This window comes from Ziziphus jujuba, chromosome 12 (genome assembly GCF_031755915.1).
Source record: "Ziziphus jujuba cultivar Dongzao chromosome 12, ASM3175591v1".
Taxonomy (NCBI): domain Eukaryota; kingdom Viridiplantae; phylum Streptophyta; class Magnoliopsida; order Rosales; family Rhamnaceae; genus Ziziphus; species Ziziphus jujuba.
In genome coordinates, this window is record NC_083390.1 from 24,856,936 (window position 1) to 24,874,689 (window position 17,754).

Below are 17,754 nucleotides of genomic sequence, written 5' to 3' on the forward strand. Positions count from 1 at the left end.
TAGCCTTTTTTTTTTTGTATTGTTACTTGGTGGACATAAATTTCTTTTATTTTTTGTGTTCTGCCTGTACCAATTCTACCTACCCTTCTCTTCTGTTTCCCTTAACTGAGAAAAACCTCTCTGATTTTTTTTTTAAAATTTATATTTTATTATTATTAATTTTTTTTTTTTTTTGGGAACAAGGCGCTCTTTGTTTTTGGGCTTCAGTGCAGGAGAAATTTTTTATGGAATTTGGTCCAATACCCTTTTTTAAAGGGTTACAAGGATATTTGCCCTTCTCATCTCAAATGATTTTGTTTTGCCCTTTAATTTTTCAATATTTCTATATTACCCTTTTCAAATATAAAAGAAAAAGAAAAAACTAATGAGACGTATTCCATTTTTTCTCTAACTTGGATGAAGCACGAAGAAAAGAGGAAGAGAAAGTGAGAGAGAATCAGGTCATTGCTAGCGATAGGAGGTAAAGAGAGGTTAGCACCATTTGAATCGAAGATGGAGAGAAGCCACCTCAAGTCGCCGATTGAGGATTCGAGAAGGTTCGCGCTTTTCGAAAATCGGCAGTGGTTATGTGGCGAAAACCTAATGGAGAACACCATTGTGGTTTCGCTTACGGACCAAAGTGAGGGTACGATCGAAATTCCAGCACAAAAGAAGCATTTCGGGTGAGTTTTCGTTTCATAAGAAAAAAAAATACACATTATAACTTTTCGTTTCCCACCCCATTTTTTGTCTTTCCAGTTCTTCTTTTCTCTTTTGTTTCTGACATTTTGTCTAAACCATGGAAATTTCAAGCTACATTGTCTCCGGGTATCTCCTATAATTTCTCATCAATTTCTCACTTGAATAGGGTATTGCTTCAAAAAAATTTCAAAACCCATGCAAATTTTTTTTTTTTTCTTATTGGGGCATGGAAATAGGAGAAACTGTGATTTGAAGCTCAATCCAATGGGATTCCTTATAAAAGGAGGTTTGGGGAGCCTTCAAACGCGAACCTACAGTTCTGCTTCAAACAAATTTCATACTAGGAGCACTTTGGCTAGTTTTATATAAATCATTTGTATTTAAAAGCTAGACACAATGTGGTATGCATATTTCATCTTAAACATAAATGCATATATCGCACGCAAGCATTACTATACATAATTTGAAAAGGAAAATTGATGACATTATTATGATATGTGCTACAGTGACAATGAAACGGATAGCTTTATAAATTTTGGAGAGAGCAATAGGAGTTATTGTGAGAGAAAAGGAAGTTCATGCTTATTTTTATGATATTAAGACCAGTAATTATTTTCACCTAAAGGTGACTACCTCAGCCAAAATATTGTAGAATATATAGCTGGCAATAGCTGAATTTAGCGTAATCCTCTATAGAAAGTAGCCCTGTAAATACTAGATTGTGAGGGAGGAAAGGAGGAAGAACAAATGGTACCTAGGTTTAATCTATCTTGTATACTTCCTTTAACAGACTCTGGACATTCAAAACCTTGTGCATACATACTGAATATTCTTCATCTTTTTGGCGTCAGGTCAATCATCATCCAATGATTGTTGCTTGCCACTATGAGGGTAAAGGATGGAAATTTTGGGGTGATAGCAATTTGAAGAGTAAATTTTAGGGTCACTCAATTCAGCTTGATCATGTTATTCTTTTAAAGGTGGAATTTGACGACAAAGAAATTTTTCAATGGAGTAAGATAATGACTAATGATTCGACTAATATTCCCCCTTTTTTTTTTTGTTAAAAAGAAATATTTTTTATATTATTTATTCTCTGTTGTGTTTTTGTTCTTTTTTCTGCCAGGTTACAACATCAATTAACAACCTTATATTGGGAAAGCTCTATTGTGACCATTGTGGTACAATGCGTATACAGGGGAATCATAACTATTCTTGCAAGCTGAAATTCAAGGAGCAATCTATCATTGACCAAAATCCTCACCAGGTATTCTTTCTTTATCTTTTAATTTTTAAATGCTTTACTTGCATATAGTTTTATATGGATATTTGGAGGTCTTCTTCAATTGTTTGGTTTGTTTCTTTGTGGAATGAGATATAATTATGTTGTTTAATAACTTTAATTTAATTTGACTGAAATTATACTAGGTGGAGGCTATCAAATTATTGAAATCTCACTCCATATTTGTTGACAAAGGATTTATTTTATTTTATTTTATTTTTTTGAAAGCCTAATATATAATAAAGTCTGGACAGCCTATAATCCCATTATATTGGATATATAATTCCTTTAGTTTCTGAATATGATAATACCAACTCCGAATCCTCCAAAGGGGTTGGAGTTGACAGCAACAGAAATTTTTATTAGTTAATCCTTTATGGGAGTTGAAGTTGTCTGCAAGAACAATATGTATGGATTATGAGAGGCAGAGCATGAATCATTTTCTTACCCCTTTGGTTTTATTTTGCTTCTAGAAGAAAGCTATTTTTTTTAAAAAAATAAATACATCAAACCAAAAGATTCTATTTTTGGGTGAATAGAATGGATTGAGTGTCAGGACCCGTCCAGAATTCCTCACCAGAACCCTAGACAAGCTCTGATCCCAGGAAAACCCTACCAGACCTTCCAATGGAAAATCCAGCAGAACCTCCCCTAAGTGTTGGACTTACCACAAATTTCCTGCACTGAAAACACACTTCCATATACATCCCCTTATTCCTCCCACATTATTATAATATAATTCCACAAATTTGCAGCACTCCAAATGAATAACAGTAAATCGGTGCATAATTAAAAAATAAATGTCCAAAACAGTATACAGAGCATTATACAAATAAATGTGGAATTAATACAATGTCAGATAAAGAAGCAATACAAGATGAAGAGGAAAAAGGGAAGAAATGCTTCTTGGACTATCGGCAATGAACTGAGACGTTGGGCTCATCCCGTACGATCAATGTCTCCCAATCTTTATACCTAGGGGAACGAAATTTAGAAATATGAGATGCTAATCATCTCAGTGAGTGACCCTATATACTGTACAATTATAAAGTCACGATAATTATAGCACATTTGATTAATTAAGAATAAATAAGTAAGTAAATAATAATTAATTGAAAATAATATTTTCTCTCAAAACCCTTACAATTCACTCAGTTGGAAAGGTTTACCTTTTAAAACATTTTCGCAAAACCCGTTATTTGTATTCTCCGAAAACCAAGGAAACAATTAGTTAACTAAATTTCGAATAAAATACAAGAATTGAAGGATCCAAATTTATAATGGAAAAAATAGAATAAGACATCATTGGATACCATAAATAAAATCATAAATAATACTTATATTAAAGAAATTTGGCATAAGAACAAAAATAAATCCAATATTTTATGCCCCACAAATCAAGTAATAATTAATTTAATAAATAATTAAATAGTCCAAATATGAATAAAATGTAATGAAATATAACAAAATAAATTTGGAATACTTGCATGAAAGAAATATAACATAAAGGAAAAAAATTCAATATATAATTCATATAATTTGATTAAACAAATTAAGATAACAGCATCAAAATATAATTTAAATAATTATAAATACATGATAAAACAAATTAAATGTACTTAATTTAAATACGGTTTGAAATTTTTATCTGAAAATTTATACTTGACTCACCACACTATATACTAATGATGCCCTCCGATATCTAGCGTCTCGAGCATCGTCCGACGGGAGGTTAAAAAGAGAGAAACTTGCATACGGTCGTTTCGGTGTTCCACAGCACCGCTGCTTAAACCATCATCCCGGCCATGGAGGAGGGCGGCTTATGTGCACCATATAAAACTTGCCTATCCTCAGTCCGATGGCAACTCATGGGAGACATTATAACTTGTGCGCTCATCGACATATACAGTACAGAATACCAGTATTGTATGAGTACGTCTAAAATAAATAACCAAATTTTATTATTAAAAGTACGTAATTTTTTTCCAAAATTCACTGTTGGAATTATATCATTTTTCAAACTCAACCTCCCACATTTTTCTTTAACATTTCCAGCATAAATCCACCGATAATAATATATAAATAATTTTCTTCCCAAATCATAAAATCAATCAAATAATATTCCAAGGCATAATTATACAATTTGAAACCACCAAACTTAAACAAATATTTTCTTGAAATATTTAAAATCAAATCATGCCTTAAAATAATATTAAAACCACAGGAATTTCATATATAATTGAATTCCACAAATCCTCAATACCATAAAATAATTTCCACAATGCATAAATTTATATAAATGCATTTTTTATTAATCAAAATAAACTCACAAATAAATTCCACAATAAATCAATTAATATTAAAATCACAATTTGTCAGGACCCGTCCAAAATTCTTCATCGGAACCCTAGACAAGCCATGATCCCAGGGAAACCCTACCGGACCCTCTAATGGAAAATCCGACAAAACCTTCCCTAAGGGTTGGACTTATCACAAATTTCCTACACTGAAAACACACTTCTATATACATCTCCTTATTCCTCCCACGTTACTACATTATAATTCCACAAATCTACAGCACTCCAAATGAATAACAGTAATCCAGTGCATAATTAATAACTAAATGTCCAATACAGTATACAGAGCATTATACAAATAAATATGAAATTAATATGATGACAGATAAAGAAGTAATACAAGATGGAGAGGAAAAAGGGAAGAAATGCTCCTTGGACTTTCGGCAATGAACTGAGATGTCGGGCTCGCCCTGTACGATCAACGTCTCCCAACCTGGGCCTAGGGGAAAGGAATTTAAAAATATGAGATGCTAATCATCTCAGTGAGTGATCCTATCTACTGTACACTTTTAATATTAATAATATAACAAATAAAGGAATTTAATTAATACCAACAATTAAATAATAAATAAATCATAAACATTTGAAAGTAATAATTTCTCTCAAAACCCTCACTATTCACTCCGTTGGAAATGTTTCCCTTTTAAAACATTTTCACAAAATCCGATTATTCGTACTTTCCGAAAACCAAGGGATCAATTAATTTAATAATAATAATTAAATAACCCAATTATAAATAAAAAATTTTTGAACACTTTGGGTTTGAAATTTCTATCTGAAAATTTATACTTGATGCACCACACCATATACCAGTGATGCCCTCCGATACCCAGCGTCCCGAGCACCGACTGGCGGGGAGGTTAAAGAGAGAAACTTGCATACGGTACTTCGGCGTCCCGACACTACCGTTGCTGAAACCGGCATCCCGGCCACGGAAGGGGGCGGCTGATGCGCAATATATAAGACTTGCCTGTCCTCGGTCCAATGGCAACTCACGGGAGACATAATAACTTGTGCGCTAATTCACATATACATCCAGAACACCAATACTGTATGAGTGCGTCAAAAATCAATTATTAAATTTATTGTTACCGTACCGATTTTCCAAAAATCACCGTGGGAATTATACCAATTTTCAAACTCACCATCCCACATTTTCCTTTAACAGTTCCGGTACGAAACCATCGATAACAATATACCAATAATTTTTCTCGTAGCACAAAGTCCATCAAATAATATTCCACAGGCATAATTATCAAATTTGAAACCACCAATTTAAACAAATATTTTTCTTAAAATATTTAAACCAATTATGCCCAAAAAATAATATAAAAATCCAAACACAATTAATTTATGAAAATACTTTGCTCATGTGTTATAAATACAATTAAATCACAATAATGATCAAAAATCCATTAATAACCAAATTTTCATTTAGCAGCAATAAACATATACGTACTTATAAAATAATATTTTTTCACAATTATAATTAAATTTCCACCACATGAGCAAAATTCTAAATACCAAATTAACATCAAATAAACATAATTAATTAGCCCAAAATATTTTTAAAGGTGGGTCACTCACCTAGAGCATGCAATTAACTTAAGATCCTCCATGGGATCAATTCCACGACTCACCCGTGCTCCTAGAACACAATTCACACACAGTCAAATAAATTAATATTTTATTCGGGTAAATAATATCCGGTACCCGAGGGGTCTAACACAAACATTAACCAAAATTGACAAATTATATATCTATGGAAAGCCTGTGAGATGAGGATCACATTACCGACCTCCATTGAGCTCAATTCAATCGGCGATGGCCGGAATTTGGCCGGAAAGCTTTGGCCGAGTTTAAACTTGAGGGATCTCTCAAACGGTGGGGATTTTGGGCAATCTAACCCCGGAAATGGACTCAGAGGGGTCGAAAATGGTGGGATAAAGGTATGGGTCGAGCTGGGTTGGCCAGAAAACACATAAATCGAGGAGAGAGAAAAACTTCAGCCGCCGAGCTTCGCCGGCCCGATCTGGGCGCGTCCAACGACTGGTGGCCGTGAAATTTTGTAGCCGAGCTCGCCTCCGTCCCCCGCTCCTCTCTGGCCGGCACGTGTAGCAAGGTGGTTGTAACACCCCGTCCCGAACCATGTTGGAATTTTTGCACGTTGACCGAGATTGACTGTTGACCATTGACCGAAGGGGTCAAAAGTTGACTTTTTGATCCGATTGGAATTCTAGGTTGAATGAGGTACCGTTACGAAGTACACGTTGGCACGAGTTCGTAGACTGGTAGCACATTCAAAACGGAGCTACGGTTTGAAAGTTATGAGCAAAACAAGTTGGGGTCTAAACTGTCCAAGGGGTGCCGGAGTTGACTTTTTATTCATGCAAGGTTGAGCTTTGACTCATGCATGGTTGTGAAGTGTTCGTCGATACGAGTCTGGAGACTGGCGGCACGTCCGATTTGGACATGTAGTTTGAAAGTTATAGACCTGTAGAGTTTTTCAAATACTGTATTATTTTAATATTATTTTTAAACGCGTAACAATGTGCCACGTGTGACTTAATGAAGGTGACCATGTGTCACCATGTTGAGAAGCCACATGTCAACCATGTGAAATATCAAGTTATTTTTATTATTATTTTAAATAATAATATTTTTTTATTTAATTATTTTTATTTTTCTTTTCCTTTTCTTTTCTTTTTCTTTTTCTTTTTCTTTTTTCCCCACGTGGGAAAACACTTTCTTTTTTTTCCTTTTTTCTTTTTTTTCCTTTCCCTTTCCTTCCCTTCTTCCCCGAGCCCGACAGAGACAAAAATGCAGAAATTTTTTTCTCTCTCCTTTGACTCTCTCACCCTCTCTGTTTGACCACCGTCTGGCCGGATTGCAGTCGCCGGAACGCCACACACGCCGGCCACCGGTGTAGCCCGTCTCGCCGCGACCTCAGCCACCAAATCTCCCGGCCAGCCGCCGCCGGACGCACCCAGATCGGGCCAGCGAAGTCGCGGCGGCGAGGTGAAATTTTTCCGGCGATTCTCGCCGTTTCCGACCAACCCAGCCCGTTTCTCTCTTTAACCCCCCGCCAGTCGGTGCTCGGGACGCTGGGTATCGGAGGGCATCACCGGTATATGGTGTGGTGCGTCGGTGTAAATTGCAAATAATGTTTTAAACCCCAAAGGTGTTCTAAAATTATTTATTATAATTTATTGCAGTTTATTTATATTTGGGATATTTATTTGTTTATTTGTTGTTTATTAATTTATTTGGTTCCTTGGTTTTCGGGAGGTATGTACATCGGGTTTTGTGAAAATGTTTTAAAAGGGGAACATTTCCAATGGAGTGAATAGTGAGGGTTTTGAGAGAAATTATTACTTCAAATATTTATTTATTTATTTATTAATTGTTCGGTATTGATTTATTATTCCTTTATTTTTTTATTATTAATATTAAAGGTGTTCAGTAGATAGGGTCACTCAATGAGATGATTAGCATCTCACACTCTTAAATTCCGTTCCCCTAGGTCCAGGTTGGAGACGTTGATTTTCCGGGACGAGCCCAACGTCTCAGTTCGTTGCCGAAGGTTCAAGAAGTTTTTCTTCCTTTTTTCCTCTCTATCTTGTATTGCTTCTTTATCTGTCATTTTATAAATTCTACATTTGTTGTATAATGCTCTGTATACTGTATTGGACTTGTAGTTATTCTTTATGCACTGGGTTGCTGCTGTTGTTTCTTTTGAAGTGCTGCAATTTGTGGAAAAATTTGTAGTTTACGGGAGGAATAAGCGGATGAGTATAGAAGTGTGTTTGCAGTGCAGGTAATTTGTGGTAAGTCAATCCCTTAGGGGAGGCTCTGCCGGATTTTCCATTGGAGGGTCCAGTAGGGTTTCCTTGGGATCAGGGCTTGTCTAGGGGTCTGGGGAAGGAATTCTGGACGGGTCCTGACAGTTGGTATCAGAGCCGGACCCGGATTGATGTGCCAGCGAGGACGCTGGGCCCCAAGGGGGGAGGATTGTAACATCCCACATCGGTTGAAAAGGGGAACGAAACATGGCTTATAAGCGTGTGGATACCTTTCCCTTCAAGAGGCCTTTTTCCAGTGGGACTGGCAGAAACAAAACCGTGAGGGGGGCTACGGCCTGGAATACCCCAAAGCGGACAATATCTTGATGCGGGTGGACTGGGCTGCTACAGACTGTCAGGACCCGTCCAGAATTCCTTCCTCGGAACCCTAGACAAGCCCTGATCCCAGGGAAACCCTACCGGACCCTCCAATGGAAAATTCGGCAGAGCCTCCCCTAAGGGATTGACTTACCACAAATTACCTGCACTGAAAACACACTTCTATACTCATCCCTTTATTCCTCCCGCAAACTACAAATTTTTCCACAAATTGCAGCACTTCAAAAGAAACAACAGCAGCAACCCAGTGCATAAAGAATAACTACACGTCCAATACAGTATACAGAGCATTATACAACAAATGTAGAATTTATAAAATGACAGATAAAGAAGCAATACAAGATAGAGAGGAAAAAAGGAAGAAAAACTTCTTGAACCTTCGGCAACGAACTGAGACGTTGGGCTCGCCCCGGACAATCAACATCTCCAACCTGGACCTAGGGGAATGGAATTTAAGAGTGTGAGATGCTAATCATCTCAGTGAGTGACCCTATCTACTGAACACCTTTAATATTAATAATAAAAAAATAAAGGAATAATAAATCAATACCGAACAATTAATAAATAAATAAATAAATATTTGAAGTAATAATTTCTCTCAAAACCCTCACTATTCACTCCATTGGAAATGTTCCCCTTTTAAAACATTTTCACAAAACCCGATGTACATACCTCCCGAAAACCAAGGAACCAAATAAATTAATAAACAACAAATAAACAAATAAATACCCCAAATATAAATAAACTGCAATAAATTATAATAAATAATTTTAGAACATCTTTGGGGTTTAAAACATTATTTGCAATTTACACCGACGCACCACACCATATACCGGTGATGCCCTCCGATACCCAGCGTCCCGAGCACCGACTGGCGGGGGGTTAAAGAGAGAAACCTGCAACGGCACTTCGGCGTCCCGACAGTACCGCTGCTAAAACCATCAACCCGGCCAAGGAGGGGGGCGGCTGCACAACAACAAACTTGTCTGCCCATGGTCCAATGGCAACTCACGGGTGAAGTAATAACCACGCGCTAAACCACATAATAACCGCGCGCTACCACGTGTCCATACACCATACACCAGAACACCAATACTGTATGAGTGCGTCTAAAAATAAACATTATTAACCAACCGTACCGTTTTCCAAAATTACCGTGGGAAATATATTAAATTCTCACACTTACCATCCCACATATTTTTATTTAATAAACCGGTACGAACCATTGATAACAACAAACCACAATTTTCTCGAAATACGAAATGCAACCATAAAAATACCGCGGGCATAATTTATAAATTTAAACAAATATTTTCGTAAAATATTTAACCCAATTATGCCCGAAAAATATTACTTAAAACCACGTACAAATACTACCAAAATACACTTTGCTCATGCATAATAAATTAAACCACAATAAAACCATAATTAAATCACACCACATGAGCATAATTTAAATACCAATTTAAATGCCAATTAAACATAATTAATTGCCCAAAAATGATATAAAATCCAGATACAATCAATTACTGAAAATACTTGCTCATGTGTAATAAATACCATTTAATCAAAATAAAATAATAATCGGGAATTTCTAATGACCCCAAAATTTCATTCAGCACCAATGGGTAAATATATATATATAAAATAATATTTTTCCCGATTGTACTTAAAATACACCACATGAGCACAAATTACAGATATCAAATTAATACCACATAAATACAATTAATTACCCCAAAAACATTTTTTAAAGGTGGGTCACTCACCTGGAGCACGCAATTAACCTACGATCCACCATGGGATCAATTTCACGACTCACCGGTGCTCCTAGAACAAAATTCACAGACAGTCAAATAAATTAATATTTTATTCGGGTAATTAATACCCGGTACCCAGGGGGTCAAACACAAACGTTAACCAAAATAGGCGAATAATATACCGAATCGAAGCTTGTGGGACGAGGACCACAAATTCGGTCTCCATTGACCCCAATTCCGCCGGAGGTGGCCGGAATTTGGTCGGGAAGCTTCGGTCGGTTTTCAACTTGAGGGATCTTTCAAACGGTGGGGATTTTGGGCAATCTAACCCCGGAAATGAACTCAGAGGGGTCGAAAATAGTGGAATAGAGATATGGGACGGGCTGGGTTGGTCGGAAACGGCGAGAATCGCCGGAAAAATTTCACCTCGCCGCCGCGATTTGGTGGCTGAGGTCGCGGCGGGACGGGCTACACCGGTGGCCGGCGCGTGTGGCGTTCCGGCGACTGCAATCCGGCCAGACGGTGGTCAAACAGAGAGGGTGAGAGAGTCAAAGGAGAGAGAAAGAGAGAGAAAAAATTTTTCTGCATTTTTGTCTCTGTCGGGCTCGGGGAAGAAGGGAAGGAAAGGGAAAGGAAAAAAAAGAAAAAAGGAAAAAAAAGAAAGTGTTTTCCCACGTGGGGAAAAAAGAAAAAGAAAAAGAAAAAGAAAAGAAAAGGAAAAGAAAAAGAAAAAGGAAAAATAAAAATAATTAAATAAAAAAATATTATTATTTAAAATAATAATAAAAATAACTTGATATTTCACATGGTTGACATGTGGCTTCTCAACATGGTGACACATGGTCACCTTCATTAAGTCACACGTGGCACATCGTTACGCGTTTAAAAATAATATTAAAATAATACAGTATTTGAAAAACTCTACAGGTCCATAACTTTCAAACCACATGTCCAAATCGGACGTGCCGCCAGTCTACGGACTCGTATCGACGAACACTTCACAACCATGCATGAGTCAAAGCTCAACCTTGCATGAATAAAAAGTCAACTCCGGCACCCCTTGGACAGTTTGGACCCCAACTTGTTTTGCTCATAACTTTCAAACCGTAGCTCCGTTTTGAACGTGCTACCAGTCTACGAACTCGTGCCAACGTGTACTTCGTAACGGTACCTCAGTCAACCTAGAATTCCAATCGGATTCAAAAGTCAACTTTTGACCCCTTCGGTCAACGGTCAACAGTCAACCTCGGTCAACGTGCAAAAATTCCGACATGGTTCGGGACGGGGTGTTACAACCTTCCCCCCTTACAAAAATTTTATCCTCGAAATTTCTTACGTCACCGAAACGCATACGAACAAATCTTAAAATCCATAGTATAAAATAAAATATGCACACTCGTAATGGAGGTACGTACGACACCTTCTACATGCTACGTAATCCATGATTCCAACTTTCGCCGACACACTGCTACCAATACAAACCAGGATGGTTGCCTATATTGGCCGTCCAATCCCCTGGACTTGTAGGCAACATGATTACAGGCTAGCTCTACATGGACCACATTGGTTCGCCGCCTCCATATGGTGCAGTATAATATCAAACAATATACATACAAATACATGTACGAACACAAACCAAAAATACTTGAATAAAACACCATTAATTTTCAAATACCACTTTGAAAAGCATTTAATTTTGATAATCGATCGGAAAAATATTTTGACGCTTTGAAATCGATCGACACACATCCACACTCGACAACAAGTATCGATTATGGGTGATGACCTTGCTAAACCGTTGATAGCCGATACACACCCTCGAAGATTAGAGTTATTCAAACTCGGGCAAAGAATTTGCTTCGAGACAAACGGAAAGAACGCTTTAAGACGGGTAAAACGAGAGAATAGACACGGATGGGATGCACAACAACGCACAGTCCCTTAGGAATACTAGAACCTAGAGCTCTGATACCAACTGTCACAGCCCAGTCCACCCGCATCAAGATATTGTCCGCTTTGGGGTATTTCAGGCCGTAGCCCCCCTCACGGTTTTGTTTCTGCCAGTCTCACTGGCAAAAGGCCTCTTGAAGGGAAAGGTATCCACACGCTTATAAGCCATGTTTCGTTCTCCTTTCCAATCGATGTGGGATGTTACAGTGGTGGCCGGAAATAAAAAAAAAAGGGCAAGAACCCGAGAGGAGGAAGGAAAGGAAAGGAAGAGAAGAAGAAGGAGGAAGAAGAAGAAGAAGAAGAAGGAGAAGGGCCGTGGCCCTTTTTTCCCACGTGGGGGAAAAGAAAAAAAAAGAAAAGAGAAAAGAAATAAAAATAAAATAAAATAATTAAATAATATTAAAAATAATATTATTATATAAAATAACAATAATAAAATAATATGGTATTAAGCATGGTTGACATGTGGCATCTCAACATGGTGACACATGGTCACATTTATTAAGTCACACGTGGCACATTGTTACACGTTTAAAAATAATATTAAAATAATATGGTATTCGAAAAATTTTACAGGTCCATAACTTTCAAACCACATGTCCAAATCGGACGTACCATTAGTCTACGGACTCGTATCGATGAGTACTTCACAACCATGTATGAGTCAAAGCTCAACTTTGCATGAATAAAAAGTCAACTCTGGTACCCCTTGGACAATTTGGACATCAACTTGTTTTGCTCATAACATTCAAACCGTAGCTCCGTTTTCAACGTGCTACTAGTCTACGAACTCGTGCCAATGTGTACTTCGTAACGGTACCTCAGTCAACCAAGAATTCCATCCGAGTCAAAAAGTCAACTTTTGACCCCCTTCGATCAATGGTCAAAGTCAACGGTCAACCTCGGTCAAAGTTGGAAAATTTCCATTGTACCTCGGGACGGGGTGTTACACAATTCCTTTAAATATCAAATTTCCATAAAATCTAAATTTTCATAATTTGTCAAAAATCAAAATATGATTTAATGCACATATACATTTCAATTTATTCAAATTGTGCCATCAAAATTTCAAATATAATTTTGCTAAGTACTTAACACATAAATATTAAATCCGAACATTTAATTACCGCAAAATAAATATAATTTAACACCCAAAAATAATTTTGAAGGTGGGTCACTCACCTCGAGCACGCAATTAATCCAAGATCCTCCATGGGATCAATTCCATGACGCACCCATCTCCTAGAACAACAACATTACGCATCTCAAATAAATTAATATTTTATTCGAATAAATAATACCCGGTATCCGGGGGGTTTAACACAAACGTTAACCAAAATTGACGAATAATATACCGAATCAAAGCATGTGGAACGAGGATCGCGGATTAAGGCTTACCTCCCGCGGATCAGACCCATGGTGGCCGAAATCTCGTCGGAAAGCTTTCGGGATTCAATTTCTCGATTCTCTCAATCCGTTGAGATCTGAGGAAAGGGGACATCGGATTTGGGTTCAGAGGGTCAGAATTAGTGGGAAAAGAGGGGTGGTGCAGCCGGAAACTCGCCGGAAAGTCGATTTCTCGGCGAGCCGTCGTGGTCACCGGAATCCGCCACCACCGTCGGCGCGTCCGGTGGTCACTGGCCGTGATTTTTGGTGGGAAGGTAGATCTGGTGATGGGTAACTCAATGGGACCAACGGTGAGGCAAACGGTGGCCGGAATAGGGAGAAATCTGGGTTTGAAGGAATCGGTGTTGCTGCCGGAAAAAACCTCGATCAGGACGCGTCGGCGGTCGGTTGGCCGTGATTTTTGGCTGGCCGGCCGGTTTTCAGGTGAGCTTCAAGGTGGGGTGGGGTGTGTACTGTTCCGGTGGCTGGAAATAGGTGAACGGCGGTGGCCGGTTGGTTTCTCTCTCTAGCTCTCTCTCTCTCTCTCTCTCCCTTCCTTTCTTTCTCTCTCCTTTCCCCGCCGGCTCACGTTTTTTGCCAAAATAAAAGCCACCCGTGGGTGACACTGTTCACTCACGGGATTGGCTGAAATTGCGACACGTGGCACATACTGTTCACTCAAGCCAAATATATTAAAATATTACGGTATTCGAAAAATTTTGCATGTCCATAACTTTTTAACCAGGTGTCCAATTTAAGCGTGTCGTTAGTCTATGAACTTGTATCGACGAGATTTCACAACCATGCATGAGTCAAAGCTCAACTTTGCATGAACAAAAGTCAACTCTGGCACCCCTTGGACAGTTTGGACTTTAATTTGTTTTGCTCATAACTTTCAAACCGTAGCTCCGTTTTCGACGTGCTACTAGCTTATGAACTCGTGCCAATGTGTACTTCGTAACGGTACCTCAATCAACCTAAAATTCCATCCGAGTCAAAAAGTCCATTTTTGACCCCTTCGATCAACGGTCAACGGTCAACCTCAGTCAAAGTTGGAAAATTTCCGATGTACTTCAGGACGGGGTGTTACATTGAGGGTATAGATTCTGTTAATAAGTATTATAATATTGTTAACAAGCTTAAGGATTGTTCTTTTAAAATTATTATTGTTTTCTTTTTCGGTCAGGTACATGGTTTAGTTCAAGATAGAAATGGAAAAACGATAGCAATACTATTTGGAAAATTGGATGAGAGCATGCATTATGTGGATGGAAATTGTTCTGGGAAGGGAAAAGGATTGGAGTCTTGACCTGATCCTAGTTGCTTTGGAAAAGGAGCAAGCCATCCCAATTTCCTACAAGATATAACTTGCCACACTTTGCCATCACCATGAATGAACTCACCCTTGGATTAAAGGTAGTTTCGATGACTTCATTACTATTACTTAATGCCCTGGTTTGAAACACTACATTGGAACATTTTTTCTTTCTTTTTTTCTTTTTCCCAATTGCATTTTTAGCATGGACATGAACTGATGACAAGAGATTTTAGAACATGCAAACAAAATAAAATCACTCAAGTGCTTTTAATTTTACTATTGTGTGAGTGGATGAGGACTTCTTAATCTTGATTTTAGTTGCAAGAAAAGTTGTCCCCTATAGATTTAAGGCTCAGGCCTGATCAAAGGTATCTAGACATTGATTGCTACAACTTTTTATCCCTCGTCACAGGTAACATACATTTAAGTAACCGTTGTTGTTAAATTTTTCATTTAAGTTATAATTTAAGTTATAATTTCCTAAAGCTTGTATCCTGAGGTACATAACAACATGTTGATTATTATGTTTTCTTGTAGTCTTGATGTTACAGATAATGAAATTCAAACCATGCCATGGGCAGCGATTCTTGAAAAGGTTGTCCAGCCACAAAGTTCGCAATAGCTTTGTGTGGTTAAGGATCTTTCTACTCATGATGTTGTGATGCAATTGATGCGGAAGGAAAACTACTTGATCGGAATGCTTAACAAGGGAGTACTTGCATTTCCAATCTCAAAATGGGTCCCTGGTGCTGGTCCAACCGTCAAATCTGGTTCAAAGGGAAAGTGTCAGCGTTTGATACTAACTAAAACCCTTGAGTGGACCTTAAATTGGTGCATACTACAGAGCATGTTTGATAAGTATGTTAAACTTGATCGTGCATTTCTTGTCGTGGATTTCTGTTCATATTTAAGATGCATATTTTGATTGGTGCATACGGTTGGACATATGTCATGATGTAATATGTAAAATGTCCATTTCATATTTCTTAGACAATATGTAGAAGACAAGAAGTTATTTTTAAATTTGGCAGTTCTTACAAGTTTGTTCTTTTCAAGGGATGGTTACTTCTTATCCTAGATGCTTTATTGAACTTTATACCTTGCCTTTTAAAAGACAAGGTGGCAACGCAAATTAGAGATAGCCCTTAAATAGTCAGATAACCTTTTATAACGAGGAAATTTAAAATGTTTAAAAACTTGATATAATTAAACCTATGATTTTATCCAAGGATTTGACTTTTGTTCAATTTCCAGTAAAAATATGTCACGTTTAATTTTCTATTTGCATTTTGATATCTTAGAATGAATAAATTTTTTGCAATCAATTTATTTGGTTTGAATTTTGATTCTTCCTTATTTTATTTATAGCTGATAATTTAAAAACTTAGAACCCAGTGGAGTTTGAAAAAAGCACACATTCGAGATGGCGTTGCAGTGATGCAATATCTTGTCTGGTTGGATAAGCAGGTAGTCCGTGAAACTTGTGCATCTGTTTATTTCTTGGACAAGTAGTCAATACCCTTTTTGGAGGAAAAGCTTTTTATGAAAACAATAAAACTAAAAAATAAATAAATAAATAAAAACATGTCTAAGCCTTTAGTGCATATACAGATGCAGGAGATATATGGGGTTTCTGGTTACTTCTTGGAGGGAGACGAAGTGATTAAGAAAAAGCAACTGTAAGTTCATTTTTTGTTTTTTGTTTTTTGTTTTTTTGTTTTCTAGGTTGTTATGCAACATCTAACATTTGATTGAAATACTAGTTGAGATGTATTGTGGCCTAAATATTGCCTGAAAGAGGAATGTAAAAGGACATAAACCGTATCAGACAACTTGTCAGTACACAGCTTGTGTATATTTCTATGTGTTTGCATGCAATGCTCTGCTTGTGCAGTTTCAATACACACTAATCAAATAATGATGCAATGATTGCAGGCAAACACTTAAATTGATAAAGGTGACTGCAAGCGATAAGCTAGAGAGTTCTTGTGCAGTAAAAAAGGTACTGTGAACTTCAAATGAAAATTCTATATGATAATAAGTGGTAATGGTTGAAAATTCTATATGATATCTGTGAACTTCAAAAGAGGTATCTCGGACATTGTCATTTACGCACATCAGTGGTAATGGTTTTTAAGTTGTATTGCATGGGCACAACCTGCTTCTGAAGCAAGCATGGCAAATTTCACCATATAAAGATAAATAAAGTGTTTTCCAATTTCAAATGAACTTTGACATGGATATGCTAATTCCTACTTTAGCAATGTAACACCCCGTCCCGAACCATGTCGGAAATTTTTGCACGTTGACCGAGGTTGACCGTTGACCAAGGGGTCAAAAGTTGACTTTTTGACCCGATTGGAATTCTAGGTTGACTGAGGTACCATTACGAAGTACACATTGGCACAAGTTCGTAGACTGGTAGCACGTTGAAAACGGAGCTACGGTTTGAAAGTTTTGAGCAAAACAAGTTGAGGTCCAAACTGTCCAAGGGGTGCCGAGTTGACTTTTTATTCATGCAAGGTTGAGCTTTGACTCATGCATGGTTGTGAAGTGCTCGTCGATACGAGTCCGTAGACTAGCGGCACGTCCGATTTGGACATGTGGTTTGAAAGTTATGGACCTGTAAAGTTTTTCAAATACTGTATTATTTTAATATTATTTTTAAACGCGTAACGATGTGCCACGTGTGACTTAATGAAGGTGACCATGTGTCACCATGTTGAGAAGCCACATGTCAACCATGTGTAAAATCAAATTATTTTTATTATTATTTTAAATAATAATATTTTTATTTAATTAATTTGAATTTATTTGTTTTATTTTCCCTTTTCTTTTT

The 17,754-nt window shown here is 37.3% G+C and overlaps 1 pseudogene; it reads left to right on the top strand.

Annotated features, from left to right (window-relative positions):
- Nucleotides 1-492: 492 nt before the first annotated feature.
- On the top strand, nucleotides 493-15,390 carry LOC112493115 (oxysterol-binding protein-related protein 1C-like; annotated as a pseudogene).
- The last annotated feature ends 2,364 nt before the right edge of the window (nucleotides 15,391-17,754 follow it).